Source organism: Hemicordylus capensis, chromosome 2 (genome assembly GCF_027244095.1).
Source record: "Hemicordylus capensis ecotype Gifberg chromosome 2, rHemCap1.1.pri, whole genome shotgun sequence".
Lineage (NCBI taxonomy): Eukaryota > Metazoa > Chordata > Lepidosauria > Squamata > Cordylidae > Hemicordylus > Hemicordylus capensis.
Window position 1 is genome coordinate 10,545,566 of NC_069658.1, and position 27,925 is coordinate 10,573,490.

Consider the following 27,925-nt stretch of genomic DNA (forward strand, 5'->3'; position numbering starts at 1 on the left):
AAACACCTATATGCTGAGTCTCTTACCTGGCATGGGTGTGTGCTGCTATCTCCCTTATCATCCTTTGAACTTTTTGGCCATCTGTCATGTGTTTCCATCTGCTCTACTCCTGGTTCTACTCTGTCCCCTTCAGGTTTATCTGAAACGTTTGCAGCCTTGCACCTTGGGGGATTTTGCTTGCCAAACCAGATACCACCCAGTTCCTGTTGGCAATCCCACAGGCATTGTTTTAAAAGCTGCTCTGTGACCTTTTTGATTTTAAGCAGCAGCAGTCTGGTTCCATCTTGGTTCAAAGGGAGCCCGTCCCTTTTGTACAGGCTTTGCTTGCTCCAAAATGTATTCCAATGCCTAACCAATTTAAACCCCTCCTCCCGGCACCATCGTCTCACCCACGCATTGTGACCCCTCAGCTCTGTCTGTCTCGCTGCCCTTCACATGGAACTGGTAGCACTTCAGATAACACTACCTTGGGGGTCCTGGACTTCAATATGCTACCTAAATTTCGCCTCCAGGACCTCCCAACTGCATTTCCCAAGATTGTTGGTGCCAACGTGCACCACAACAGCTGACTCCTCCTCAGCACTGCCTAACTGCCTACCTAGATGCAGTGTGACATCTGCAACTTTTGCATGAGGCAGGCAAGTCACCGTGTGGTCCACATGCAAGTCACAGACCCATCTCTCTATGCCCCTAATGATCGAATCACCCACTACTAGGAGAACCCCAACCCACAGAGTAGTATCCTCTGTGTGAGAGAATATGAGCGCACAGCCCAAGGAAGGGGTTCCCTTCCAAGGGAGCACTCACCTCTTCCTCAGACTGATGTGCTCCTTCCCTTGATTCTCTATAAGAAGTAGAGGAGCTGTCACCATGGGAGTGAGATGCCTCTATCACATCCCTGAGAATCTCATCCACATACCTCTCTCCCTCCCTGAGCTTCTCCAGGTTATCCACCTTGGATTCGAGGGAACAAACTTGTTATCTGAGAGCTAGGAACACTTTGCACCAAGTGTACACCAAGTGCTTAGAAATATAGGAACATAGGAAGCTGCCATATACTGAGTCAGACCCTTGGTCCATCTAGCTGAGCATTGTCTACCCAGACTGGCAGCAGCTTCTCGAAGGTTGCAGGCAGGAGTCTCTCTCAGCCCTGTCTTGGAGATGCTTCCAGGGTGGGAACTTGGGACCATCTGCATGTAAGCATACAGGTGCTCTTCCCAGAGTGGCTCCATCCCTTAAGGGGGATATCTTACACTGCTCACACATGTAGTCTCCCATTCAAATGCAACCAGGGCAGACTCTGCTTAGCAAAGGGAAGAATTCATGTTTGTTACAAGACCAGCTCTCCTCCCATACAGTAACTACATTCTCCTTGAATATAACACAGTTCCTATATTATTCTCAAAGCTCAGAATTCACATCTTTGCAGAACAATCACTCAGTGCAGCCTGCATGGGCAATTCAGTACTTCTTATGTTCTTATCATCGGCTACTAGTTGGAGGGCTGAAGACCACCTCCAGCCTCAGGGGCAGGATGCCTCTGAGTACTAGTTGCAGGGGCGTGATAGCAGGAGGGAGGGCATGCCTTCAACTCCTGCCTGTGGCTTCCAGCAGCATCTGGTGGGCCACTGTGCGAAACAGGATGCTGGACTAGATGGGCCTCCTTGGGCCTGATCCAGCAGGGCTGTTCTTATGTTCTTACTGTCCATGCTGTGACGTGTGTTTAAACTCCACCAGCAGCATTTTGCAGAACATCCCTGAGTGGAGAGCCATAAGCTCTATAAACAATTGCCCCATGTGGCAGGCTGTTGAACTGCAACTGCTTTTCCAGAATCTCTCCTGTCTCTGGGCTGGCGCTGGCCAAGCAAGCGAGCTATTGGATCCTTCTAGCACAGGAAAGACGACTACTACTGATATTTGTATACCACTATAAGATGGGGTCTTGTCCCCAAAGGGCTCACAATCTAAAAAGAAACAGAAGGCAGATACCAGCAACAGCCACTGGAGGAATGCTGTGCTGGAGCTGGATAGGGCCAATTGCTCCTCCCCTGCTAAATATCAGAGAATTACCACTTTAAAAGGTGTCTCTTTGCTCAGTTAGCAGGGGACTGTGAAGGCTTCTTGGCTGGACTTACGCTTTCCCTCAGCAACAAGGTCTCCTTGTATCATGACTCCTACCAGAGCCAGAGGAAGAGAGTGGGGGAGTTCACTGGGGTTGAATCCTTGTCCGTAAGGGATTCACAGTAGGCTGCCACCATCCACCTTATTTTCATGTGGGACAAGCTACTCTTTCCGCATAAGATTCCCGGGGGGAGTTAAAGTGGCAAGACCCTCGGCACCAGGGGCATAGCTAGGAGAGAGGGGGGCTGTGTTCGCTCCTCTCCCCAGCGGCCCCTCAGAGTGAGGGAGATAATGAAGAAAATTGGGAGGGGTGGAGCTGGGCTCCGTAGCTGAGGGGCCTGGGTTCTTTGAACCCATCCTTTCAATTATAGCTACACTCCTGCTCAGCACAAAAAAAAAGGCTGAGCAGTCTTTGGCCTTAGGCGTGTGCCTAAGGCCGACCCAAAATGAAGAGTAGCACACTTCAGCAACAGAGATTTCTTATCAGAATAAAAGGGAAAGGAATGCAATAAGAACAACTGTATTTCCATAAAACAGATGGTAAGAGAGAGCTTTCATTGACCTGGCAACACAGATTCCAAGCAATCAGGAAAGAAAAAATACCTTCCCTCACACGTCTAACTGACTTGGTCCTAACTTATTACTCATAGGCTGCAGCCTTCCTGTCTCCCCAGCAGCTCCCAGCATGCTGCTTCCTCAGGGCCCTCCTGGGACAGACTAACCAACAAACCAAAGCTTCTGCTGGAGGCTGAGGTAGAAATCCCTACCCTGTCCTCTGGATTGGTCCCTTTGATTTGAACTTCCTGGGCTTTTTTTCCATTTTAGGAAAGGCCCACTCTCCCAGAAGTTGCTCTAAGTGAGGCTTAGTCCTCTCTCAAAGCCATCCAATCACTACACCTTGGTTCCTGCTTGATTGCTCGGCTTTGACCCTTAGCTTTGTCTGTGTCTACACCCTTAGAGATGGAAAATCTGTGATCTCATCACAATGCTTTCAGAGTATTATCATGCTTTTTATATTCCTGACCCACTGGGTGTGTAGCGGCCACATTTGCAATGGTGTTTTAACAGCCTTTAAAAGTTTAAAAATATGTTTTAGAACTGCTATAATATTTTCTCAATGTTGGCAGAGGAATGGAAATGAAAATTGGCAGGAATATCCTTTAAAGAATACCCCATTGAGAGAACACAACTATTTTGTTTATTGTTACCCTAACTCTGACCCATTTTTTCCTTTGTGAAAAAATGACTGCAATTTCACCCTAATCATTTGGGAGTAGGGATAAAGAAGAGGTGATAACACAGAGAAAGTTGTAAGTGCAACAATGTTATCACCTATTGTATTTCCATCTCTAGTGGAGTAAAAGTAAAGTTGTGCCCTCGGGTTAGTGTGGAGTAGACTCCTGGCACAGGTCCTGTGGTTTCCATACTTTCCTTCAATGCAACTGAAGAAGAAACCCATTTTGAAGGTAATTGCTGGAAGTTTATTTTTTAGTTAGTAATCAAACAACCTGTGGAGCTTTGAATAAAGAGTGAAAGATGGTGGCTGACATCCAGACTAACAAAGCACTGGTGCAGTGAAGGTGCAGTGTGCACTACAGGAGGGGGGGGGTTGGATTTTTGTCGATTTACTCACCCTTTTGAAGCCCACTGTGATTCCTGAAAATATGTCCTTGAGGGCTGCATGACCCTCAGGGACATATTTCAGGGGTTACAGAGGTCTTTCGGGGGAAAGGGAGATCCATGAAAATAATCCTTTCCCTGTAGCGTGTGCTGTGCATATGGTGGGTGCATCAGCATTTCATTAGTCTGGAGGTTAGCTAATGCTTTCCTTCTGGGCTGCCTCTCGAGTATGGGAATCGGAGGCACTGCACTGCAGTGGTTCCGGTCCTTTCTTGGAGGGAGGGTCCAGAAGGTGGTGCTGGGGGACTACTGCTCGGCCCCGTGGCCGTTGGCCTGTGGGGTCCCGCAGGGATCGGTCTTGTCCCCCATGCTGTTTAACATCTACATGAAGCCGCTGGGAGAGGTCATCCGGTGACTTGGACTGAGTTGTCAGCAATATGCGGATGACACTCAGCTCTATCTCTCCTTGTCATCTGATCCTAGGGAGGCGGTGGATGTCCTGAATCGGGGGCTGGAGGCCATGATGGGGTGGATGTGGGCTAACAAACTGAAATTGAATCCGGATAAGACGGAGGTACTGTTGGTCAGTAGGAGAGCCAATCGGGATGAGGAGATTTTACCGGTTCTGGATGGGGTTGCACTCCCCTTGAAGGAGCAAGTACGCAGCTTGGGGGTACTGCTGGACCCGGCTCTGCTTTTGGAAGCTCAGGTGGAGGCGGTGGCCAGGGGTGCCTTTGCACGGCTTCGGCTAGTGCGCCAGCTGCGTCCCTTTCTCGAGAAGGCAGATCTGGCCACGGTTACCCATGCCTCAGTCACGTCATGGCTGGATTACTGTAACACGCTCTACGTGGGGCTGCCCTTGAAGAATATCCGGAAGCTGCAGCTAGTGCAAAACGCGGCAGCTAGGGTTTTATCCGGAGCTGCCCGTTGGGAGCACATCACCCCCGTTCTGAAAGAGCTGCACTGGCTGCCGGTTTGTTTCCGGGTCCAATTCAAGGTGCTGGTTTTGACCTTTAAAGCCCTTAACGGTTTGGGCCCGGGTTATTTGAGGGACCGCCTGCTCCCAAGGGTTGATGCCCGCTTGATGAGGACATCTGAAGGGGCCCTGCTCCGGGTGCTGACAATGAGAGAGGCCCGGCTGTCGTGCACTCGGGACAGGGCCTTCTCTGTTGCTGCCCCCAGACTTTTGAATGCTCTTCCAGTGGCCATGCGCTTCTCGGACTCCATCACGGCTTTTAGAAAGCTTGTTAAAACTTGGCTTTTTATCCAGGCTTTTACATAATCGTTTTTACTGCTGCTTCTGTGTGTTTTTACCTGTTGTATTGTTTTTATGATTGTATTTTATAGATTTTAAATTTGGTGGTTTTTATATTTTTTAGCTTAATATTTTAATTGTCTTTTTATTGTATGTTTTAACTTTTGTAAACCGCCTTGGGGTTGCCTTTTAATGAAAGGCGGTATATAAATGCAACAATAAATAATTTTTTAAAAAATAAATAAATAAATAATGAAAGAGGCTTGCAGTGTGCAAGCATACCTCCTGTACCACAAAGTCTGGAGTTTCTGTCAAAGTTTGTTCGAACCACAAACCTAACCCTAACCCTTACTTTTCCAAGGGCAGAATTTTCCCACATTTTCTGGGACATTAATACATTTTTCTGGGATTTTCTGGTGGACAGGGTCTGGAACCTACCTGCCAAAAAAGCATGCTTCTCTCCTTTGTGGTTTGGTCTAGGAGTTTCAGGTCAGTGAGGCCCAAGCAGCATATATATTAGAGAGGTAGGTGTGTGTGTGCTTGATATTACATTGTACATGATACTCGATGTACTATATTTATATTCTACAATGAACACACACTTCGGGCATAATATAGTTTAAACAGCACTCTGTAGACACATCTAGAATGTCTGACATATACATACAATGTACATTGCAGAAATATTTCCGCGCCGGAGAGGAGGGAAGAAAAGGCGACGGAAGGGGGCGCGATTGGGGCAAGCGAGGGAGCCGCGAGCAGCCGCGGCGGTCGCAGCCAGCCAGCCAGCAGCAGCCGCGGCGCGCTCAGGCGACAGTGTCGGCGGCGGCGGCGGCTCTCTCGGGCTGTGCCTAAACTGCGGCGATCAGCAGAACCTGGCCACGAGGGCGCGGAAGGGACTAGCCGGAGACCCCCAGGGGCCCCCTCTCCCTGCCGTCTGCTGCCGAGCCGGCAGGCCGCGTGTTCCCCGGCGAGAAAGGAAGGAGCCGCTTCGCTGGGGCCAGCGGGGACTGGAAGCCGGTGCCGGGCTGGTCTGCTCGCCTTCTCGCCTTGCCTTCTCCCGCGCCTCCTCTCCCCTCCCCTTCCTCCCCCCCCCTCTCCCCAATGCAATCGCTTTGGGCGTTGAAAAAGACTTAGGCGCTGCATCTCCCCCCGCCCCGCACCTTGCATGTGAGAGTCTGTGTGTGAGATCCGATCACCCCCCCCCCACCCCGCTCCTATTTGAGAGGCGCCATTTTTCACCTCCTGCAAAATCTGGGTCTCTTTCTCTCCCTCCCTCCGAGCATCGCCTCCCTTTCCCCCGGTTTTCTCCCCCTCCCTCCCCTGCGTGCGCTTCTCCCTCGCCTGCCCCGGCCCTCCCCGCGACTCTCTCTTTCTCTCCCCCCCCCCCATCTGACAGTTCCCAGCGAGCGCCATGGCTTTCCTCCTCCTGCGCCAAAGGCAGCCACGGCAGCAGCCGCAGCCGGAGGAGCGGGACCGTCGGGGGCTCTTGCGAGGGACCGGCGCCGGGATCTAGCCCTCTCCTCCCCGCCCGAGCGACACACCGCCTCCCCCCCCCGCCCCGCAGTCCGATTAATAGCGCAGAAGAGAAAAAGAGACGCGCGTCGGAGCGAGCAGCCCAGAAGCCGCGCTTCGCCTCTGCTGCTGTGCACGAAGCTATGGGTGAGTCGCTCTTCTGCAGACATGGGGGGCGGCAGGCGACCTTTCCTTTTTTTTTGCGGGGGGGGAGGTTAAGGGGTGCAGCAGCAGCAGGTCGAGGGGTGATTGACGGCGTCAGAAGGCGAGATTCGAAGTTGATCTCCGCTTCGATAGCGCGGGAAAGCGGTCCGCCCTCCCCTTCCCCTGGCTGTCTTTTTACGCCTGGTTTTGTGTCTCTGCGCGCAAAAGTCGTGAATGTGTGTATTTACTAGCGTGGGGTCGCCTGGAAAAGGTGGGGAGACGGGAGGTCTCCGGGTGCTGGGAGGAAGGAGTTTGCACCGGCTCTCCTCCTCCTGAGGGCCCGATCCTGCTGCTGGGCGTGTTTACTCGGAAGTAAGTCCCAGAGGGGGCTTGTTCCCAGGCAAGGGAGCCTAGCGGGCTGCCGCCGCCGCCGCCTCCCTCTGGGCACGCTTCCCCCGGGATCGGGGCTGAGCCCTGTGGAGAACAGCGGGGCTTGCTTCCGAGCCAGCGCCGAGAGCACCGGCTGCCGCCGCGGGGCTGTGCAGGCAGCCTTCTGGGGAGGCAGCCTTCCGGAGGAGCACAATGGCTTACTCCACCAGGAGACGGGCACGGCGATCCGGCGGCGCAGGCTGCCGCGCTGTGCGCAGGGGAGTCCGCGCCTCTCCGGATCCGCCGAACAACTTACTCCTGAGTAAACATGCACCGGCGCCGCGGACTGCCAAGGCGCTTCCTTGGGAGTCAGCTGCGTTGCACTGAGGCTGCTGCACTGCCTCCTGCCCACCTTTAGTAACACGTCTGCTTATTTTTATTTTTTTCTGCGGATGGAAGCCTGGAGGGTGCGGTGGGGGGGGGGGGTGACGACGCGGTGGACTTCCTATGCCCGAGAGGTGTGTGAACCGGGGGCGGGTGGGATGCAAAATGGCCTTTCCGCCTTGCTTGCACCTTCAGCGCGGAGCTGCAAGAATCACAGCCTTGGAGCAGGGACAGCTCTTGGAGGGCGGGGGGGGGGAGAGAGAGAGAGAAGAAAAAGGGGTTGCTACCGCTGTTGCTCCCCGCCCCCCCTTCAAATATGTAGCAGGATCTTGGCTGCCTCCTCGCCGGCCCGGCTCCCTCCCAACGTGGCATGTTTTGGCCATTATTGGGCTCTTTGCAGAACTCCTCCAGCCAAGCCTGTGGCGAGGGCTGGGGTGTTCTTTTGACATTGGCACGACTAGCCGGGCTCGTCCAGCAACTCCCAGCTGGCGGCAATAAACAAGTGCTGCTGGGAGTGTGTGGTTGTGCGCGGGGGGAGGGGTGCGCGGGCTGGGTAATTAACAATGCAGGGTTTCTCTTTCTGCACTGCTACCCCCCCCCCGCTTGTGTCGGAGTCAACGTCGTTAATAGATCGGCTACTAATAAATCCAGGATTACCCTTCTTCTACCCTCCCTTTCCTTAGGAAACCCAGGCGCGCGCGCGCCCCCTCCCTCGCTCCCCCCCCCGCGCCAGCCCTGCAGCCAGGCTCAAAGTGAGAGGGAGATTTTAGCAAAGGAGAGGAGAGCAAAATGCTGGGGAGGTTAGAAAATAAATAGGCAGGCAGGCAGGCAAAAAGCTGCTCTCAAAGGGGAGAGGAGGGGATCTTCCCTCCCGCTTTTCTCGTTCTCTGCTCCCCCCTCCTTTTCTGGAAAACCACTGGCTTTATTATTATTATTATTTATTTAAAAGGCGGTCTTCAAATCTCCTTGTCTGGTAGTGAGTGATAAGGCTTGTTATCAGACAGGAGCCTCACACCTTCAGGGGCTGCAAGGCGGTGTGTGGGATCTGTGGGGAGGCGGGGCATATAAACACAGCTTTAAGGCAGGATGCCTTGCATCCAGAAGGCAAGCGGGCACCGTGGGAAGGATTTATTCAGAGCCCCTGGAGGGTGGTTTCCCCGCCCCCCCCAGCATTGCTCTTGGCAAAAGGGGGGGGGATTTAATGGGGGTTCTTCTCTCTCCCGCACATTACAAAATTGTGTCTCCACAACTGTATCCCACATGGTCCACGGAAGTTGTGGTTATGGGAATCTAGGGGTGGTGGTTGGGAGGCAGGGGTTCTTCTCCTGTGGTTGGGCTGGCTTTTGTGTTGTGCACATTTTTTTGTTCATCTTGACGCCTTAGTGGCAATGGAGGATCATGTTCCAACCCGTCTGCAAAGCAGCAACTTTGCCAGTCTGAGAGCACCCAGACCTCCCTGGGGCTCTGTGAAGAAGAGCAGCTGATTGGTCTCTTCCACCCATACGCCCCCTGCAAAAACATTTCCCTTCCCCTCCAGGCAGGAGGAAAGAGGGACCCCAGGGCAGCTTTTCCTGGAAAAGATCGAAGGGAGGGATGTGGTGTTGCCTGCCTGGTGTCCGTTGCTTTGGCAGATTGATGTGTGGGTGCTTGAGGGGAAATGACCGATGGGTTGCAAGAGGACCATAAGGTGGGTGGTGGAGCATGGCCTTGAAAAAGCATCTCTTTCAAGTCTTTTTCTCTTCAGTTCAGCAATATGGATTGTCCGAAATCCAGCTCTTCTCCCATGCATGTTTCCTTGGCGCCTCAAAAAGCAACTGCCCTGGCAGTGAAGTGTGTGTGAGTGTGTGTGTTTATGGTTTGTTAAAGCAACTGGCCCCATTTTTCTCCAAGGGAGGAGGAAAAACAGATTCCTGATGTAATATTTCTCTGCTCTGAAATACGACCTAGGGGTGGATGTGCATTGAATAAGGCATTATTTTCGGAATGCAGAATCCATCTAGATTTAGCAGGGAAGCTGCAAAGGGGGTGTCCTCCCCGTTCCATCTGAAGAGTGACCTTCCTTTCCTGCAAAATCTTTGTGGCATTTGCATTTGGCTGTGATGTTTCTCTTGTGGCTTCCTGCCTGGGTGCTTTTCCACAGAGGCACAACAGGATGGCCCAGGTAAGGAAGGGGACGGAGCACCCCCAAATTGGCCTGAGATGATATCTTTAGGACAGGTTGCTTGACTTGCTGGAAATCTGTTGAGCGTGATTTGAATCGCTCCGATTCAAACGTAATGGTAGCCCAGATCGAGCCCTTTCAGAAGTAGGTGGTGGATAACTGCAAAGCAGAGGTAGACCATATCTTCCCCTCTCTCCTCTCACCCCCAGCGCTCATTTCATATTGAAAGCTGAGGTGTTTCATTAACTGCAGGATGTCAACAGCCCAGCCGCGCAGGCAGCACTGGTTGCTGGTCCTTGCAAGCCGTGAGCGCAGCTGGGCAGCCCAACACAAGGGCACCCACAGTGCCATTGCCTTATATGTACATCTGTGGAGTTCGAAAGGATGTTCCAGCCGGGGAGAATGTTGACCCTGCTGACTGTCTTGCTGTCAGGAGGGGAAAGTAACTCGATCCCTTCCATATTGACAGGAGGGGTTTCCAGAGTGGCAGAAGAACTGCAAGGCTGCCCAGTTCAGTGGTGCGCTCAATATTTAAGAAGCCCAAAGGGAAGAGTGTGGTTTAAAAAACAAAAAACAAAAACCCAGCCCTGGGATTTGAAGCCAAAGGGTTGCTAGAGCTGGAATCCGCCTGCTGGAGTCTGAAGTAATCCAGTACCTGGGACTTCAAAGCAGAAGAAAGATTTGTATTGCCTTTAAATGATAAGCGTGGAGGTCAGTGGGAGTAATCTCTGTTTCCAAACATCTTTGGGCCAAGCTACGTGTGACATTGAGCCCGTGATTGGTCCTTAACATGCTTGTGCCCCCCCCTCCTAAAAGTGGGTGGTGGTCCCAATCTGTAACAGGATTGCAGCATGGTGGATAGGGGGCCTTAACCCTTTGCCCTGCCACTGAAACCCTATCCAGAAATTATGTCGTTGGAGTGTACAGATGTCTGTCTGCTTGTACATGTCTTTGTGTGGATGGCTGTACTTGCGTTCATTTAAAAAGAGAACCTGGGTACAGGAACCCTGAAATGCAGGGTACAGATAGTACCGAACCTCTGCTCCACATACCATGTGAATAACTTGTGTGAGTGTTCAACATACTGAGGTCGTTCACACGGCCAAGGACAGCAGGCCGGGCAGGGCTGGAGGGGAAGGTAGTTGTGTACTTACCTTCCTCGCAGATGATCTCTCCTTTTATTTGGGCCACGTGGCTTGCATGACTCGTGTGTCCACATGAGCCACGTGGCAATGGAGGCTGGGGGAACGCAGCCCAGCCTCCAGATATCTCTCAGTGCACCGTGCGAGGAGCTCAGTGTGTTGGGGGATTTCCCTGAAAGCAAGACGCTCTGCCTGCAACCCAGAGCACACAGCCGGGTAGTGAAGTAGAAAGGTGTGCTAATAGCCCAGGAGAAAACCTTGGGCTACCTGGTGGGGATTGAGACCGATCCTAATGCTCCACATGAGTAGCTCTACCTGGTACGGAGGGCTGCTCATGTGAACAGCTTCAATGTATGAATAGGACTCCTCTTGGTACAACCCCCCCCACCCCCGTGCTGATATGGACTGGGGGAGGTGGAGCCAAGCCCATGAGAGTCAATCACGTTGCATTAAACATGTGTTGCTTGGCCCTTGGAGAATCTGAATTCGGGACCAGTTTCCCTGCCATAGCCCATCACCCTTGTGATCCTAAGCAAACAGTACTCCTGTTTATCCGAGCTTCTGCTTATGTAAACTTCTCCCTTTTCAGTGAAAATCTCTGTTATTTTGGAGCTCTTTGCTTTGGGATATGTTCTTATTTTGGACGTCGTTTCTGTTTTTCTTCCAGAAAAATGTGGGTAAAAGGTTTGCCACCTTTTCTGGCAGGGTTTCCACGCACTTAGCAGCTGGCAGACATTCAGCAGGGAACCTTTTTCTGATGTGGCAGTACAGTGATGTGAAAAGCTTTATCTGTCTTAAGGAATAGGAGAGAGTCTCATAAAGGGGAGGGGGACTCTCTCCAAATCAGTGATTTGGAGCACTGTGTTGTTGGACATCATTATCCCCATTGTACAGATGGGGAATCGGAGAGCAGACCAGGACTCGGGAGCCTTGGGAAATGACAGTTCCCAGGGGTCCCAGTGCCCAGCTTAGTGGCTTGCCATAGTTGCCCAGTGTGTGTGGCAGTGGTGGAATTTCAACTCAAGTGTCTTAGGGTTGATTTAATGATATGGACTTCCTCTGTATGGTCCTGGCTCTGTGTGTGTGTTGGTAGAGTGTTGCAGGATCTGGAAACTAGCCATTGTATAGCTATAGACAGCTGTATCCTTTTTTAAAATTTGCAAAATGCTTTAGGGTCACGTTGCCCTCACAATAGTCTTAGGTCAGAACTGCTGAACATAAGACTCTGGCATCTTTGCCTCCACCCAGTGTGGCCTGTAGCAACCTGCCATATTCCATACGAATTACTGAATCTCCAGGACGAGGAAGTGATGTCTCTGGGAAGGCAAAGAGGCAGTCCTGCCAATGGCTGCTCCTGCATGACCCTGTGCCATTCTCTTCCCTTCTCCATTCCATTTAAACCAGAAAAGTGAGTGTCAAGGGTTGTGGCATGTACAGTTTGCCAGTATTTGCAAGCAAGGGCTGACAGGGGAGAGAGGGTGGCAGTGGCTGTCTGTCGTCAGTGGGAAAAGACTTGGATAATAGGGATATTTAGGCTGACAGGACTGGAAGGCATGCATATCTTTTGATATGAGAGAAGATGTTGGTAGTTAGACCAGTGTGGTGTGGGAAGGGGATTTGATTGTGGGGATTGTGGAAGCTCAGGCCTGGAAGCGGGCAGTCGGTTACTGGTTCTGGTGAAAGTGTTTGTGGCACACATAAGAACAGCCCTGCTGGATCAGGCCCAAGAATGCCCATCTAGTCCAGCATCCTGTTGCACACAGTGGCCCACCAGATGCCGCTGGAAGCCACAGACAGGAGTTGAGGGCGTGCCCTCGCTCCTGCTGTTGCTCCCCTGCAACTGGTACTTGGAGGCATCCTGCCTTTGAGGCTGGAGGTGGCCCACAGCCCTCCGACTAGCAGCCCAGCCATTGATAGACCTCTCCTCCATGAAGTTATCCAAACCCCTCTTACAGCCATCCAGGTTGTTGGCTGTCACCACATCTTGTGACCCTTCACAAGCTTTGCAGGCTCACATGCATAGCTGGTTCAAAATTCCATCGCCAAATGTTTTATAATGTTTTAACCTTGCTTTGCCTTATGTGTAGAAGTTTGTAAACCCGCAAACCACAAGCTTTAAGCCCACAAACAGCTTAAGAACATAAGAACAGCCCTGCTGAATCAGGCCCAAGGCCCATCTAGTCCAGCATCTTGTTTCTTACAGTGGCCCACCAGATGCCACTGGAAGCCACAGGCAGGAGTTGAGGGCGTGCCCTCTCTCCTGCCATTACTCCCCTGCAACTGGTACACAGAGGCATCCTGCCTTTGAGGCTGGAGGTGGCCTATAGCCCTTGACTAGTAGCCGTTGATAGACCTCTCCTCCATGAAGTTATCCAAGCCCCTCTTCAAGCCATCCAGGTTGTTGTCTGTCACCACATCTTGCGGCAGAGAATTCCACAAGTTGATTATGCGTTGTGTGAAAAAGGACCTCCGTTTGCTGGTCCTAAATTTCCTGGCAATCAATTTCATGGACAAGATGTGGAAGGGTGGCCAGCAACTTGGAGCTGGATGGTTGGTATCTGTCTAATGGCCAACTTAGTGAGGTCACTAAAATTCCAGTTTGGGGAGATGAGGGAACAAGCTTTCTGAGCTTGGAAGTTCACACTGAGGTTTGAACTCGGCTCATAATGGTCTTGGTTCCAGCGTCTGCCACAGCTTTCTTCGTGATCTGTATCTGTACTTTCTGTTTTCTCTTCGTTGGCTGGTCTGGGGCCATAACAATAAAGATTGACTGTGATACAAATGGCGGCCATTCTGCACATGTGAAATCAAGTGAGAGGTGTTTCCCCTTGGTTCTTGACACCGGGTCTCTTCTATCCAGATCCAGCTGAAGTTGCTACCTCTTTCCCCACAACAGAAGGTTTGTGTCTTTAACAGATAGTTAGTGAGCAGAGGTTCAGGAGATGCATTTCTGAGATGATAGGAGCTGAATCTGTTGAATGGCTGCCTATTATGCAGTTCAGGGCACACTGTCTCTATCAAGGGATGAAAAAGGGATAGGTCCATATTTGAATCTGCACCCACATCCACTTGGCGTGGCAGTTACAATAGGGTTGCTCAACTTAGGCCCTCCTGCAGATGTTGGCCCCATAATCCTTGGCTATTGGCCACTGTGGCTGGGGATTATGGGAGTTGTAGTCCAAAAACAGCTGCGGGGGGCAAGGTTGAGGAGGCCTGAGTTACAGTATTGGACCTGGATCTTCACGGCCTGGGTTTCAAATCCTTGTAGCTCTGAAATGCACTTGGTAGCATTGATTAATTCACTATTTCTTGTCTCACAGAAATAACCCCATGGATCAGGAGTTCTCAGATTTGGCTTCCCAGATTTCATCGGACTACAGCTCCCATAATCCCCAGTCACAGTAGCTGAAGTGTATGATGGGAGTTGCAGTCCAGCAACATCTGGTGACCAAAGTTTGAGAACTCCTGCCCATAGTACATACTGCCCAGAGCTCCTTGAAGAAAAGGTTGGATGCATATGTGTGAGAGGGAGTCTTAACCCACTTTATCCTTGCAACTAACTTGTGAGCAAGGTTGGCCTGAGAGATAGCGGGTTGGATAATGTTAGCATTATGATCAAATAGGAATTTGAACCCAGTTCTCACCAGTTGTAGCCCATTACTCTATCCACTATATCAGACTGGCTTGGAATCAGTGTTCTCTCTAACTTTTTTTCATCTGTGTGCGGAATGAATTTTGTTCCAGGCGGCAGTATCAAGGCAGTGTGTGTGTGTGTGTGTGTGTGTGTGTGTGTGTGTGTGTGTGTGCACCTGCATTCAGAATGGGGCCTTCCTGATTCAACCAGTGCGGGATCTAAAATTAACTGAGCGGGCATAAAAAAATCTGTGAGCGGATGCATGTGCGCACACCTTAGAGGGAAGACAGCTTGGAATGCAGCAGATGTGTCTTCAAACCACTCCCACCACATCCTCACCTGTTGTTCGAGAACCTGCTCTGGCATCTGCTTGAGCCACCTTTGCTCTTGTGCCGTTACAGAAGCTTGACACAGGTGAGCTGAAGGCGGGGTCAATTCCACCAGTGCAGGGGCAAATATACTGTATTTACCTGAATTGCGCAGCGGGAAAAGTAACCTGCCGCGAGAGCAGGAGGCTGTCGGTTCTATGACTATGAACTCTAGACTGTGGGAAACTCCCGTATCGGGCAGCGGTGAGATCGGAAGGTGCTGACAGGCATCATCATCTCATACTGTGAGGGAGATGGCAATGGTAAACCTCTCCTGTATTCTACCAAGAAAACCACACAGCTATGTGGTTGCCAGGAGACAGGAGTCGACACCCGACGGCACAACCTTTCCTTTCTTTACCTGAATAGAAGACTAGTTTTTCTTCCAAATTCTTTAATGTTAGAAATGGTGTGTGTGTCATTTTAATCAATCAGTCAATCAATCAATCATACATACATATACTGCCTGATATGTGTAACTCAAGGTTGTGTATTTTAAATTGAAAGTCCTCTTCCTTTTGGGTAAATATAGGTATAACCTATATTTAGGTTATAAACTCTGCGCCAGTCACTTCTCTCTCAGCCTGACCTACTTCACAGGGTTGTTGTGAGGAAAAACTCAAGTATGTAGTACACCGCTCTGGGCTCCTTGGAGGAAGAGCGGGATATAAATGTAAAAATAAAAATTAACCTTTGTTTTTTAACAGGGTCATCTTACATTCAGAGTCTTCTATTCGGGTAAATACGGTTTAAAGCCCTAAACAGCTTAAGCCTAGAATATTTAAGAGAAGTTCATCATCTTCGCTATGAGCCCTGCCCGTCTACAGTTGCCAACGGCTCATTTGGTGGCTACTCAGGCCCTCTCCGTCCATCTCTGAGGCTTTAGAATGTGCTCCCTGCAAAAATAGGAGCCTCCCCATCTCTGACAGCTTTTAAAAAGATCCTCAAAACACATTCATTCATGTTTTAATTCCTATTTTAGTTTACATTATATTTATTGTAAACCTCCCAGAGATGTGAGTTTGGGGGCAGTATACAAATCTATACAAACAAACAATAAAAAGTGGTTCAGTAACCAGTTCAGACACTTTTAACTGCTATTGAATCAGTTTGGATACATTATTTGCAGAGTATTATCAGGGGTTCCCAAATGTGGGTTTCCAGATGTTGTGGGACTACGACTCACATCATCCCTATCCACATTGGCAGAAAAGGCGGGGGGAGGGGAGGAAAGATTGTGCCATTGAGTCGGTGTCAACTCCTGGTGACCACAGAGCCATGTGGTTTTCTTGGTAGAATACAGGAGTGGTTTACCATTGTCTTCTCCTGCGCAGTATGAGATGATGCCTTTCAGCATTTATTTTATTTTATTTTATTTTATTTTATTTTATTTTATTTTATTTTATTTTATTTTATTTTTTATACCACCCAAAACTTACGTCTCTGGGCGGTTCACAACCAGATAAAAACAAAGATAAAACGTTAGTTAAAAACAAAAAAAACTTAAAACACAGCAATTAAAAAACCATTTTAAAAACAACATTAAAATAATTAAAACAATATCAGTTAAAAGCCTGATTGAACAGATGTCTTTTTAGAGACTTTTAAAAAATTGTCAAAGATGAGGAGGCTCTTATTTCACTAGGGAGCGCATTCCAAAGCCTCGGGGCAGCCATGGAGAAGGCCTGTTCCTGAGTAGCCACCAGACGAGCTGGTAGCAAAAACAGACGGACCTCTCTTGATGATCTCAGTGGGTGGTGGGGTTCATGACGAAGAAGACGTTCTCTTAAATACCCAGGGCCCAAGCTGTTTAGGGCTTTATGGGTTATGACCAGCACCTTTCCCCCCCCCCGGAAACATATCGGCAGCCAGTGTAACTCCTTCAATACGGGAGTAATATGGTCTCTCCTAGATGACCCAGAGACCAGCCTGACTGCCACATTGTGGACCAACTGTAGTTTCTGGACTACGTACAAGGGCAGCCCCACATAGAGTGCGTTGCAGTAATCCAGTCTGGAGGTTACCAGCAGATGTACCACTGTTTTGAGGTCGTCTGTCTCAAGAAATGGGCGCAGCTGGTATATCAGCCGAAGCTGATAGAAGGTACCTCTGGCCACTGCCTCAACCTGGGATACCAGGGAGAGACTTGGATCCAGAAGCACCCCCAGACTGCATACCTGTTCCTTCTGGGGAAGTGTGAACCCATCCAGAACAGGCAGATCAAGATAGTCTCTTGAGTTCCGAGCCCACACAATGAGTATCTCCATCTTATCTGGATTTAGTCTCAGTTTGTTATCCCTCATCCAGCCCATTACTGCCTCCAGACAGGCATTTAGGGAGGTTATGCCCTCTCCCGATTATGCCGACATGGAGAAATAGATTTGGGTGTCATTAGCATACTGATAACACCCTGCACCAAATCTCCTGATGATCTCTCCCAGCGGTTTCATGTAGATGTTAAACAACATCGGAGACAATACGGAGCCCTGAGGGACACCAAACAAAAGTTCAGATTTTGAAGAACAACAGTCTCCAAGGGACACCATCTGGAACCTACCCGAGAGGTAGGAACAGAACCACTGCAGAGCAGTGCCTCCCACCCCAACCCCCTCAGATGCTCCAGAAGGATACTATGGTTGATAGTATCGAAAGCCGCCTAGAGATCCAAGAGGACCAACAGAGTCACACTTCCTCTGTCAATTCCCAGGTGGAGATCATCAATCAGGCCGACCAAGGCAGTCTCCACACCATAGCCAGCCCGGAAGCCAGTTTGAAATGGGTCTAGATAATCCTCCTATAGCATCCTCCTATATCGCTGCTGCCAGATATGGGCGACCACAAATATATGTTTACTAGGCACAGTCTGGGAAGCACACCAGCAGGGATTTGAATTAAGCCTCTTGCTCTCTAGATGAGCTGCTTCCTAGTTGCACCACCACAGTTGATACAATAGCAGAAGGCAGCACCAATTCCAACATTGCAGGAGGAACACTTTGGTTCATATCCAATATAACTTGTGAAAACATTAGATGGACATGATCAGGACAATCCCAGCAGTGTTCCCACATGTATAATGGGGATATTGCCCTGTCTTTTGTAGCTCTTAGAAGGATGAGTAAGGTAAACTTGCTCCTCTTCCCATGTAGATCTAGTCTCTTACAGGGCAATCCTATGTATGTTTCTTTGGAAGTAAATTTTGCTGTGCTCAATGAAACTTTACTCCCATGTAAAAGTGCATAGGATTGCGGCTTTAGGCTGTAAAATAGAGGGCAGGACCTGTGTCTCTTATTTTTGTTTATCAACACTGTGTGATTATGAATCATAACAATATGGAAGCATTTGAGAATGCTGTATAGATAATTTGTAATAGTAAAACAGATACTTTTAGTTGATGAAGGTTTTCAGGGAACCAGAGTTTGGGCAAAGGGGGTTCCTGCCAAATTTTGGTTTTGGTCTTAGGCAGTGTTGTGCGTATTTGGCAGTAGTGGATGAAAATTTTGCCGTCCTGAGAATCTGTCTTCGTTTCGCAGTAAATGGAAGTGCAGGCTTCTATTCTTTATGATAGAACTGGGTGGCAACCTGAAAATCTGTGTTGTAGCTTAGAAACCAAGGAAAAAGGGAATGATCTATTCACACATCATGTTCAGTGCATATACAGTCTACGTACAGGGTACATGCATACCGACCTATATGCACCTACCGTTATTCATACATCTATATATAAAGTTCTCTTAAATGTACCCTTCGCTAATCCCATGTGTGGCAGCTCTCGCGAGAGTTAGTGAGCAGCCGCCAGATAGGATAGCGATGGGGATGGGGGAGAAAATAGCGATGCTGGAGGAGCTGGTGGTGGGCCGGGCCGGCCGCTGAGAGGAGGCGGCGGTAGCGGGCCAGCCTGGCCTGTGAAGGGAGGTGGCCGCTGCCAGGAATTGGCGGACAGGCGTGAGGAGGTGGCGGGCTGGCTTTCTGGCCAGCCTACCCACCTGCCAGAAAGTGTGAGGTGGGGAGAGAAGGGGGGGAAAAGAAGCGGGCTGACTGGCCGGCCAGAAAGCTGGCGGGGGGCAGGGAGGCAGCGGTGGTGGGTGGGCCGGCCGGAGGTGCAGATGCTCTGCGCCCGGCTTAGCTAGTTTTAATGCACATTCAGAGAGGAAGCACGGTCCCTGTGCACTGCTTCTGAGGGGGCCTGTACCCAGGATTGCTTTTCAAATGAAAATATGTACTTGTGTACAGGCTTTTACAATGCAGTGCCTGATCAGGGCTTGTATCTCCTGCTTAACCTTAGAGCTGCAATGGTAAACTCCAGGTCGTAACTTGGCAAATGGTGCTTATAGGTGTGAAGGTTTGAAAGTGTGGGAAATGCTTGATGAAAGGTCAGGAATTTGGGATGGACTGAGCTGGGTTTCCATTGGCTAGGCGGTGGAGTTTCAGCGCCCTCTCTAATGTATTTGCCCCTCCACATAACTACCAGAAGAAGAACAAATTATGCAAGAGAGGCATGTGGAAATTAGAAATTTTAATAATTCATACTACTAACAGAATTCAGTTCACCTTGGTGCAGAATTTACATAATTTATTTGCTCATCTTGTGTGTGGAAGATCTCTGTTACTAAAGGTAAAGTGTGTCGTCGAGTTGGTGTCATCTCCTGGCAACCACAGAACCCTGTGTTTGTCTTTGGTAGAAGAAACTCTTCATAAACCCTGGATGCCTTCCCATTCCAGTTTATGCAGCTAACAGCTGGCTACTTGGCTATGGTGTGGTGTGCATGCTCCCAAGCCTTTCCAGACAATATCATTCTTATTAGTTGCACTTTAATTTCTGGACTTAGGCTAGGATGGTTATGCAAGGAGAAAGATGAGGGTTGGCCAGGGATTTGAGGACTGGTGATCTGTCTTGCATCCAGTCTTGGCTTTGACTTGGTGATGGTGGTGATCTAATTTCTTGGACTCAGAAGATTTAATTTAAAACAGACATCTTTGGGTGAGAAATTGGGCCATGGAAATCTTTATGCCCTCTCTTTGCACCAGAGATGAGAAATATTGGGCCCTGTCTGAAGTTGCCTGAGTTCAGGGTGAAATTGGGGCTTCCACCCAAACGGCACACCTGTGTTTAATTCTCCACCCCTTTGCCATCATGTCTGGTGAAACTTGCCATGGGATGTCAGCATGCTTGGGTTTTCTTCTTGTCTGCCAATCAGTGGCAACCTATTGTTTATTTGTGTCCTAGAACTCTTCACTTTGTAAGCAGACACCTCCAGTTCTAACCTGCACCCTCCTTTCATTGCAACACTTGGATTATCTTGTGGGGTGGGGAAATCAGAACAGAGTATTACGGAATACAGAGTTTATCCTTGTGGGACAAAAGCCACACAGGTACAGATCCACTTGGGTTCAGAAATGAAGGGCACACCTCACCTTTACTCTTCTTGCTGCTACAGACTAGGCTTGAGTGATGGATTCTGTGGTGGAGAGCAGATTTTATTTATTTTATTAAGGGGATTTCCATCTTGCATTTCAGCCCTTTAAAGGGCCCCTAGGGTGGCTTCAAAATTGGTATTAAAGCAATAAAAACAGACATAGAATGCACTCATTTCGTTCTGCCAGAATTCCAGAGTCTGTCATGGAAGCTGGAGTGCCTTCCACGGTGACAGTAACTCCAGGCATGCTCAAAGGGGCCTAACTGGCCTTTTTGTGCTTGCCGTTTCTGGAGAATTTGCAGTAGGACTGCTCCACGAGACCACCTCCTGTGCTTCACGTCTCTATCATGGCTGGTAGGTGGTGGAAACCAAATGGGACTGGAGCTTGTAAAGCAGCCTCTTCGAGTCTAGGGACATCTTTGGGATTCTCTAGGACAGTGGCTCCCAACCTGGGGGCCTCCAGATGTTGCTGAACTACAACTCCCATCATCCCCAGCCACAATAAATTATAGCTGGGGCTGATGGGAGTTGTAGTCAGTCCGGCAACATCTGGAGGCCCCCAGGTTGGGAAGCACTGCTCCAGGAGGCTTTGTCACATGACTGATTACATCTGGTTTGGCTGGCTGGTGCTGAAAACAACATCAGCAGCTACACAGAGCATTTTAGAAAGATTCAGGCTCTTTTGCTGTGTGTGTGTGTGTGCGCATGCATGGTGTGTGTCCTCCAAAAATGCTCTCAATCCACCTGTTATTCAGGCAGGATGCCAAATTCTGCCTTTGCAATGGTGCTCCTCCTTTTCTTGCTTGAAATGGCAGTTGGGGGATCTTGCCTCAATAATCTGCCAGTTGAGGTCACTGCCTCGCCTCGTGAAAGGACCTCCCTGCACCCAGGCTTCCTCCTTGGACTCTGTCTTGGGTGAAATTCAGGAGCATCCTGCTTACTTACTAAAGGCCTTGTGCCACCGAACTCTGTGTGTGCTGTCCTTCCCTCTTTGTTTTCCATGCTGCTCTGGTAACTGTACAGCACTTTGGATTGGTTGGGCTGACACGAAGCCCTGCAATAGCATTGTGTGTGAGGTGACACTGTGAGAAATCGCCTCGTTGTCGTTGTCCTCATTTCCTCAATGTTCTAACATTACTGGAGCGGCAAGGGGTGGAGCCACAGGGGAGTGGTGTGGTTTTCACTCTGGGTCAGTCCACATGATCAGCACCCCCTAGAAGCGATGAAGGCGAGACTCGCGGAGAGCACACCCACCCTGATGTCACTAAAGGGCATCCCGTCATGCTGTCAGGGTGTCCTTTACTTGCGGGAAGGGTGATCATCAATGTTCCCTCTAATAGGGATTCCCAGATGTTGTTGATTACAACTCCCAGTATTCCCAGCTGTAATGGTTTTTGCTTGTGGATTCTGGGAGTTGTAGTCAGCAACATCTGGGAATCCCTGTTAGAGGGAACACTCGTGATCATCCGAATTGCTCCTCTACACACACTACAAAACCCTGTTTAAACATAATATTCTGTAGTATATTTTGTACTCCTATAAGGTATATTTGCCCTTGCTTGTTTGTTAGACAACCTTTTGGCTCATCCTGCTTACCGTGATATTGTGCACCCTCTCTGTAGGACTCAGTTACTCAAATGATATGTTTCTCTCTCTTTCTCCTTCGGACAGACCCCTTTCAGGAGAGCTGAACATTAACCATGTGTTCATTGCTCTTTTGGTTTTGAGTCAGTCCATATGAAAAGATGCAATTGTCTAATGAAACAGTTCCCCTACACCCAGAAAATCCCCTCTTGTGAAGGTGTGGACAGTCATTGTGATAGCAACAATAGTCCCTGTGATGAGATGATGACTGATTCCTGTTGTACCTTGACGTACAATTGTTCTCCAATCTTTCTAAAGATAATGTTCTGTCTCTGGAGGTGTGCTGGCCTACATGCAGTTAGAGGAGTTCTTCAATGCTTGGTAGTTTAGGTGGGTGAAACCAGAGGCTCTAGACCAGGGATTCTCAATGTTGGGTCTCCAGATGTTATTGGACTTCAACTCCCATGATCCCCAGCGGCCTTTGGGGATTATGGGAGTTCAAGTCCAACAACATCTGGGGACCCAAGGTCGAGAACCCCTGTTCTAGACCATAACATAGTATAGAAGATGAATGTTCTCGTTTTCCACTTGTAGTCTCTTTGAGTGAAAGAAGTCTACAACAGGAAGGAGAGACTATTAAGTGCGTTTGTTGGATGCAGATGAGGGTGTTCAGTATGAAAATGCGACAATGGGCCACACAAAGTAGGCTTAAGCAAAATAACTAAGAAAGGAAGTTAAAAGAACCAGTTACGGTCAATATAATTGGTACACTGGTCAAATGTTGTCAATTGACTGACTCTTATTTGACTATGGTCAAATGATGTCAGATACTCCAGGATGCCAAGAATGCCACGCTGTAGAAGGCTGCTTAACCTTTTTGTTTCATTATGTTGTCATTTTTTAGCAAAGGGCAGGCCTACTTATCCCTTAGTCCTAGAGCAGTTGGGGTAGACCTAACAGCATAGCAAATTTTTTCCACAGTTTGAGGAAGTCATCCTTCAATCATGGGTTGTGCACTCAGCATGCTCCGAAGACAGGGCCTTTTTTTTTTTTTTTAAATGGAAGGCGTGGCTAGCTTTCTGCCTAGAGCAGGGATGGGGAACCTTGGCACTCCAGCTGTTTTTGGACTACAACTCCCATAATCCCCAGCCACAGAGGCCAATAGCTAGGGATTATGGGAATTGTAGGCCAACATCTGCAGGAGTGCCAAGGTTCCCCATCCCTGGCCTAGAGGGTAGCAAATCCCCAGTTCTGGCCCTGTCTTACTCCATTACACAGGACTGCGAAGGAGCTTCTGATTTTCCTTTGCCTTTGGCTAACTTCTTTGTGTTTTTTCCTTCTTTCCCGCATTTAACATTGTGCCAGGATGAGATGGAAGCATTATTTTACTAAAATATAGAACAAATTTTTTTATTTAATAATTGGGCTGACTGGATCTTTTTTACTTTTGTTTTTCTATTCCTTGTTTGATTGCTGGGCATGTCTGCTTAAGGCACAGAGCCTTTTACTATGTTTCTTTTTACTAAATTGGAAAACAATTTTGCATTTACTATTGGGCTGCTTGGATCTCTTTTACTTTTGTTTTCCTATTTCTTGTTGGATTGCTGGCCATGTGTGCTCAAGGCACAGAGCCTTCTACTATGGAACTCTCCCACGCTGGAGCCATATTGGTGGTCTCCCTATCGGAAGGTTCTCGCTCGGAGACCGAAGGCAGATGCTGCATTAAGAACCCAGTTAGGGTTCCAAGCGGTCCCGCTTTGTGTCGCCCAGCCGGGAGCACTTTGCACACAGTTCCCTGGCTGTTCACAGCGACACCCAGGAGAAGTCTAAATGGCCCACCAAAATGCATCAAAGAAAACGTGCCACATGGGGGAGCACAAGAAAGGGGGCATGCCCCGGGCTTGAAAGCGCCCAATGCTGGCAAGCGCAGTCCGCTTAAGTGAGCGACTCCTCCTGCAGGTGGTCTGCGGGGTCCGAACTCCCTGTTTCCCTCTTAGCAGGAGCCGGCTGCACCTCTTTGCACTGCCAGCCTTACCCTTGGCCTGCAACTTACGCTGCCTTTGCGCCCATTACCGGCTGCAAGTATGGGAGAGCCGGCTCTGCTGCATCTCCTTCCTCCATTCCGGCCTTTGCCAGTTCAAACCGCTGGATTGGGTGCTCTTGCCCGAGCGCGAACCAACTCAGTGCCCAGCCCAGCCATTTTTGGAGTCGGCTGATCAACCAGCAGAGCCTCCTGAACCTAGTGCTCCCCCTAAGGAGGTCTTAAGTACGGTCCCCTTGCTGGTCAAGGACCCTTTCCCCCCGCCAGGTCCTCATGGCTAAAAGATTTCATTTTCAGATAATTCAGCTCTTGCTCAAACCACAGCTGCCTTTGCCCACCACGTAGTAGGGCCCCACAGTGTAAAAAGAGGTCCAGACCACCTGCTTCTTCCTCCTCTGAGGAGGTACCTGCTCCCAAAAGTTCATTTTCTGTCTCCTCCGCCTGCTGTTCCCTTACCTGGTCCTGGCCCTTCCTCTCCCTTGGCCCCTTCCAATCCCACTACTCCAGTATTGGCTGCTACCTGGAGTGCCAGGCTGAGAGATCAAATCCTCACTGGTGTGCTTAAAACACACACACACACACACACACACACACACACACACACACACACACACCCTATCTACGTCTCTGGCTTAGATGTTTCTCACTCTAAAGGGGCTATTTCTAATCATGATGCACACATTAGTGACAATAATGATGTCTCAGATAAGAGGAAGGAGATGTTACCTCTGAGGAGGAGGTTACATCTAAGCCATTTCCTCCTACACATCTATTTTTGTCTACTGATTTTGAGGTTCTACTATCCAAGGTGAAACACACCATTTAATGAAGCTGCCCCTGTAGACACAGCACAGGATGCGTCCAGCCTCGATCAGAATGGTTTCCCATCTTCAGCTGTGCACACTGCTACTGCCCCACCCTTTTTGTTTTCTTAGTCTCATGATGGCGGAGTGGGCTGCTCCCGCCTTCACCAAGCCCATGGGGTTCTGCCCCCGCCCCCCACAACAAGAATCTACACACTGCCTCAAGATATGTCCCCTGTCATTGCCGTTGTGATTAAGGCTGCAGTCACTAATTACATATTGCCTGTGGTTCCATTCTCTGGGCAAAGGAACTAACTCAACTTATTCCTCCTTAGAATGCCAGGGCATTAGCAAGTTGGCAGGGCATTAACAAGCTGGCCAAGGCTGTGGCCCTGATGACAGACTCCAGCCTGGATTGCATCCAGCATGCGTCTAGGGCTATGGTTTCTGGGGTGGCATTTCACAGGTGCCTCTGGCTAAACCATTGGAATGTGGACTCTCAATTTTTTGGTGATGCTTTAGATCCCATCCCTGTTGAAACCAAGGACAAAAAGAAAGCCCTCCCTTCCAGGCATAGGGATCTTCGCAGACTTTCCCCTGCTAACATCCAGTCCTTTCATTCCTCCAGGAACTTCCCCAGGCCATTGGGAACTCATTTCAGAGTTAGCCGTAACACCACTTGCAAGTCTGCTTGGTGTAACCAGTGGTAACAGCATGGTAGAGGTGCCAACAGAACTCAGCTGTCCCAACAATACCCCTCCACTTCTTCCCAGTTACTCCGCAAGCAGTGACTGCCCTACTGTAGCGGGCAGGCCTCTCCACTTTTACTCACAGTGGAAAGCCCCACTCAAGATCACTGGGTATTGGCCACCATATCTGAAGACTACACTCTCAACTTCACCTCCTTCTGACCATGACATTCTTTCCCTGAGGTCCAAGAATCCAGCCAAGCATTATCGGATAAATCAATCCATACTTTACCTGACTCAGATCAGGGCAATTGAACCCGTGCCACTGACAGAATTATGCCACAGTCTCTATTCTGTTTTGTTCATGGTTTCAAAGAAGGACGAGTTGTGGAGGGCAGTCCCCAACTCAAAATGCCTAAACCGCTTCATCCTGAAATGGAACCTTTTGTGTGGAGTCCTTAGGTACTATCGAGATATCTCACTGTGACTCCCTGGCCTCCATAGACCTACCTTAGGCCTACCTTTACATCCTGATCCTCCCAGACCACTGCAGATACGTCACATTTTGCTACAACAACCATCACTATCTATACTGGGCTCTTCCTTTTGATTGACAGCCTGAGGGTCTTCACAAAGCTCATGGTAACCCTCATTGCACACCTGAGGATGAGCTGTGTTCACATCCTCAGGCTCAGCAAGCTCTCCACAGCACCCTTCTTGCTCTTAGAGACCACAGTTTTCTGGTCAACTACCATGAGAGTCCTCTCTCTCTGTCGCTATCCCTTCAACATCTGGGGGCGGTTTGCAACACGGCCCAAGCCACTGTCTCCCTGCCTCTTGAGAGGTGAGAGAAACTGGGTCTCCTCATTCGGCTTACTCTGAAGAAGACCTCAGCAGAATCTGTGCTGTTAGCGTAACCCCTGGGCTCCGTGATTGCCTATCTTGAGTGCACCCCACAGGTACGTTGGCACTCACATCATCTCCACTGATTCCTCTTCCCCTTCCAGGATGACACCATGGCTTGTGTACACTGAGAGGTTCACCTTCCCTGGGCAGTTTGTCTCGCCTTTGTTGGTGGTTGACCTCAGCCATTCTCCAGGGACTCCCCCTGTCAGTGCCAGAACAAGTCATAGTCACTACCCATGCAAGTCTCTTTGGCTGGGGAGCTCATTGCAATGGCCAATATGCACAGGGGACGTGGACCTCCTGGGAGAAGATGCACAACATCAATTGACTGGAGCTCGGTGTGGTCCATCTAGCCCTGCTCCACTCCCTGCCCATCATTTGGGACACTCACATTCTTATACGCACGGACAACTTTCCACAAAGTCCCACATCAATCACCAGAGCAGCTCCAAGTCCTACTCTTTCATGGAAGAGTCATTCCGACTTTTGCGCTGGATGGAGCTTCACCTGGTGTCTGCCTTGACGGAACATCTTCAGGGTACAGCCAATTCTCAGGCCTATTGGCTCAGTTGTCAGACCCTTGAAGTGACCCCTTCACACTGGTTTGGGAACCCCAAGGTGGACCTCTTCCCTCCCCTGCACAATAAACCTTCCAAGGTTTGTCTCCCGCTTCTTCTCTCCCCTGGCAGAAGTTACTGATGCCCTGACAGTGCCCTGGCCCATGGGCCTCCTCTATGCCTTCCCTCTGGCGGTCATAGAAAGACATTTTCAAAGGCTACACCTAAAATAGGCAGAGCTTGCCCTTATCACACCCCATTGGCCTCGGACACCATGGTTCTCTAATCTGAAGAATTGGCCAGTCCTCTCTGGCATCTACCTCCATGAGCAGACTTCCTGGCACAAAGCCCTCTACTTCATCCAGACCCACAGTGGCTCCAACATTGTGCCTGAGGATTCAGTATTCACTCTAGCTCGAAAGGATTACTCTAAAACAATCCAAGACACCACCCTGGCTTCTAGACACTCTTCCACTAACTGCATATACCAGACATCTTGGGTGTTTTACACTCACTGGTCTCACAGAAAGAAGATCCATCCTCTCTTGGTTGGCATCCCAAAGGTTCTGGTTTCTCTCTCCTTTCAATCCAGATTAGACCCTGGGCTCCATCCAAGTACTCTGGAGCATCGAATATCTGCTCTGTCATCGGTTCTTCACCTCTCAACTGATAATTCCTCTCTCCTACATCCAAATCTACGTCGGTTCCTCAGGGAAGCTACTAATTTTGCCCCCCTTATGGTTCATAGCTTTCTGTCTTGAAACCTCAACAAGGACTTAATGCCTTCAACAAGGTGCTCTTCAAACCTTTGGCAGATATTCCCTTGCAGTTCCTTTCCTACAAGGAACATTTAGTGTAGATTGCCCTGAGCCACTCTAGAAAGGGCGGTATATAAACTGAAAGAAAGAAAGAATATAAATAAAATAAATAATTACAGGGTGCTTTTTCCTTACTGTGAACACTTCAGCACACAGGGTCTCCAAGCTGGGGGACCTCTGTGTGGAAAGAGCTTTGCCTTTTCCATTCAGACTCTGTAGTATTAACTGACCCAAACTTCCTAGCCAAGGACAACTCGGTTTTTCATCCATTCCAAGACGTGATACTCCCTTCCTTTTGCCCGTCTCACTCAAAAGAACAGGCATGGCGTACCTTGGATGTTAGAAGGGCCCTCCACGGCTACATAAGAAGAACCAAAGCTATTTGCTGTTCTCACTCGCT

General features: G+C 49.4%; 1 protein-coding gene across 4 annotated transcripts in view; it reads left to right on the forward strand.

Moving 5' to 3' along the window:
* SETBP1 (SET binding protein 1) overlaps positions 1–27,925 on the forward strand; it is a 357,781-nt gene that overhangs the window by 14,266 nt on the left and 315,590 nt on the right. Inside the window, exon 1 of one of the 4 annotated variants that reach the window (XM_053295524.1) lies at positions 5,788–6,658. The exons of 1 other annotated variant lie outside the window; for it this stretch is intronic. The gene's annotated coding sequence lies outside the window, so the exon portion shown is untranslated. Of the gene's footprint in view, positions 1–5,787; positions 6,659–6,948; positions 7,028–9,447; positions 9,570–27,925 lie in introns of those variants that run through there. 2 more of the 4 variants (XM_053295526.1, XM_053295527.1) reach the window with 2 other exon arrangements.